Raw genomic sequence first — 3934 nt, forward strand, 5'->3', positions numbered from 1 at the left:
TCACAAAAGCAATAGTAGCAAATGCAGCCATAAGCTCGCAAATGCGAGAACAGAAATACTAGCAAAATTGAACCCTCCTCAAAACTCTTCAGAACGCGCCCGAAACATACCCGAGCCCCCGGGGTCCACATAAATATCCACTCAAGTATATAAATATCATACGAACTCGTTCCTATAATCAAAATACCAAAATAACATCCGAAGACCAAATTTTGCAGAAAAGTTCCAAATGAAAAAATGGGCCTATTTTAAGTTCCGAAACCAAAATCCGAACCCGATAGCCATAAGTCATATCATGGTCAAACTTAGAAAAATTTCAAACTTCAAATTTTCAACTTTCACCAAAAAGCGCCAAATTAACCTAGGAACCTTCGGATCCAATTTTGAGCATACGCCTAAGTCCAAAATCACCATCCGGACCTAATGAAATTATCAAAACTCCAACCCAAGATTAAATACGCAAAAGTCAAACTTGGCAACCCTTTCAAATTAAAGCTTCTAAAATGAGAATCATTCTTCCAAATTAATTCGAAATTGCTTGAAAATCGAAATTGACCATGTACACAAGTCATAATATATAACATGAAGCTACTCAAGACCTCAAACCACCAAGAGGGATGCTAAATCTCAAAACGATTGGCCGGATCATTACACATACAAATCCTAATAGTCATAAATACACCAAAGCATGACGTTTTGAGGGTTACACAATATATTGAAGTTAAGAACAAGTAAGGAGCAAGGCGGAAGATTCCGAAACGAGTTTTTATCTTTCTTCTTCCTTTTTCTATGATTGGTAATGAATTCTAATATTTTAGCCATGCAAATAATTATAAGTAGCTAAATAGTTTTATCTAGGGTTTGATGGATCCTCTTGAAGGATGAATTTCATTGCGTTTAATATAATTTTGTCGTTGGATTTTCACTGCTTGTTCAATTACGTGATTATCTTTGTTGATTGAAGGGCCATAAATTGGTTCTGCCTATTTATTGTGTATTGCTTGGAAAATGATGTATATATAGGTGATTGTTGAACAACTTCACTCCTAACGTATGTGGAAAATTAATATGGCAGGTTTAAAGGTGGGCTTAAGAATGACAAAGCCTTGACGTGGTCATAGTGAACAATAAAATAGTGCCAGCTAGTGTAGTTGGGGAGAATATGTCTAGTGAATTATTATAATTACTTGGGAGAGAATTGCAACTCCGGAAGTGCTCACGATCAATAGAGAATACTTTGGCAAAATTGTAGAAGATATAGGGGAGGATTCCGACGATTGGAGAAATCATAACTCTAGCCTTTCCAATCTTGTGTACAATCTTTGCTTTATTAGTAATAAAAATGCAACATTTTAAATTACTTTTCTTTTAGTTAATTAATACTTAAAACTCATTATTTGACACTTCTGGAAGTTGATTAGTTGAATTCTTGCGAGACGTGTAGTTATGATCAGTAGGTTAATGTCACCACCCAAACCGAAGGGCCGCGACGGGCACCCGGTGCCTTACTCAACCGAGTACCAACGTAACATATCTTTCTTAACATGTTATCATGAGTAAATGAGCCAGAAAACCTGTCATGAGATAACAAGAATAAAACATAAGGGAATACTCAACATATGAAGACCCAACATGATATACAAACTAATATATGTGACATACGGGCCTATAAGGCCGACATGACCATTAGTAAACTCGAAACATAGGCCGACAAGGCCATACAATTATCCATACACCTGACATATGTCTACAAGCCTCTAAGAGTACATAAAATCATAAAGGTCGGGACAGGGCCCCGCCATATCAATCAATACATATCCAAAGCATACTGACCAAATAGGCAACTCCGGAGCAAGTGGAGTGCACCAACACCTTCGCTGAGCTGATAGCCTACTAGGAGGACTGTCAACCTATCAATCGGGACCTGCGGGCATGAAATGCAGCGTCCCCAGGCAAAAGGGACGTCAGTACGAATAAAGTACCGAGTATGTTAGGCAGGAAAGTATAAACAAGAACAGTAATGTAAAGAGAGAGATAGAGGAGATACAAGCCTGTAACATCTGAGTGCCTCTAGGGGCTATGATATGAAATGCATAATACATATATATACATAAAAAATTTAAAAACATTCGCCTCTGTGGGCATCATCATCATCATATCGTACCCGGCCTCAAAGAGGACTCGGTAAAAGCGTACTCGGCCATCATAAGGTTCGGTAAAATCGTACCCGACCACGTGGAGCTCGGTAAAACCCAACTGATCAGTGGTTGCACAATATGTGCCGTACCCGGCCGACTATAGCGCGGCTCGGTAGAGTAAAATAGATACATATACATAATGCATGCTCGACTCATGGAATCACATTCTAAACCTTTTGGAGTGACTTAAGAACATTATGGACATCCCTACCATCAATATGAACCTTAGTAGGATTTAAGGATCATACACACTTGTTTAGAATAATTTTATAAGGAAAGAACAACATGGACAACCTTAGTTGCTAGGAGTAGAGTCATTATGAAATAGCGTATCGTTTATGTTCATTTCATTTTAGATCATGCCAAAAGAAAGAAGAAAGTGCCTTAACATACCTTAAACCCGTTGAGTCCTTAATCACTTCCAAGCAACTCTTCAAACAAGTCAACTCAATCTATCATAGTATAAGGAGATTCAAAATCAGTGTTGAGCAAAGGCTAAGTCTATAACTTAAGCTAGTAGCTCGTTTACGTAAATTTTGGCAGCATCTCCCTTGTAACAAGGGCCTCCTCCAATACCATATACAAACAACAATGACCAGAGCAATCCATCAATACATAATTATCAATATCAAGACACCATATAACAACAACAAGTCACAACTACATTACGACGAGCGGCAAGCTCCGATTGGAATCCGTATACCCCTTATCAATCCTTATAGACTTCTTACTTCAACATAAAAGTATCATTAACTTGATAATGAAGTCATTAATCAATGATTCCAGCCTTATACCATATATTTATAACAACGAAAATAATCCACAACTTCAACTATCCCCAACTAGCAACTTTATTCACTAGTTCATGTCTAGCCCATCCATTTAACTTAATCAATATCAAGATAACCTTAGGCACAAGCAAGAACACAATATACATACCTCCTACAGTAACTTCAAGTCAAAATCCAAGTTATATTCATTTTACAACAACCCTTAATAGCAATACAACACCATAGAAGTGACTTAAGCTAATCCAAGTATTATCTTGTAGTTTATCATCCTAAAAACTTAACCAACATACAATCAAGCTTAAGAACAATTAGTAGGCTGTTATACTCACCTTAGACAACAGCAACAACTTGGAATTTCATCCAAATACAGCCCACAACAATCCTCAATGACAACACAACCTCAAAGAGGTGTTGTTCTTCACTAGAACTAAGTTTTGATATTGAAATATGGTGTAATCACTTTGGAATCACTTCAAACCCTTGTGGTATATATTTAGGAGGGTTAGGAGAAGTTTGGAGACGAATATTAGTTGAAAAATGAGCAAAAATAGGCGTCCAAATCGTTTATAAATTGAAGTAGGTCAACCACCGCCTAAGTGGGTCCCATTGGGAGCTGGTTGCGCGGTCTCGCGAAAACACAAATATCTCTCTACTCCAATGTCGTATTGACGAAAGGTTTAATGTGTTAGAAATTAGACTCGTAGATCTTCAATTTGGTAGGTAGAACACCCCATGATTCCAAGTATATTTTGAGAAATTCTCAGATACATTTGACTTAAATTTCAGCAAATTTATGAATGTAACTTGTGATGACCTTTGCCTACTCTTGTTTCACAACTTGCTTGCCTTAAAAATGTACAAAATGGATATTATACGACTAAAATAACTCATAGAATAACCCCCTTATCATGTAAGAAACCTAGTCTCACCCCAAAGTACATGTTA

The 3934-nt window shown here is 37.2% G+C and overlaps 1 long non-coding RNA gene across 1 annotated transcript; it reads right to left on the reverse strand.

The window, feature by feature from the left end:
• Nucleotides 1-1863: 1863 nt before the first annotated feature.
• On the reverse strand, nt 1864-3461 carry LOC138891220 (uncharacterized). Its single transcript, XR_011407575.1, has 3 exons — nt 3319-3461; nt 2592-2650; nt 1864-1924 (listed from the first exon to the last, which is right to left on the reverse strand). It is a non-coding gene; the product is annotated as an uncharacterized lncRNA (long non-coding RNA).
• Between the last annotated feature and the right edge of the window lie 473 nt (nt 3462-3934).

Source organism: Nicotiana sylvestris, chromosome 5, assembly GCF_000393655.2.
Source record: "Nicotiana sylvestris chromosome 5, ASM39365v2, whole genome shotgun sequence".
NCBI lineage: Eukaryota > Viridiplantae > Streptophyta > Magnoliopsida > Solanales > Solanaceae > Nicotiana > Nicotiana sylvestris.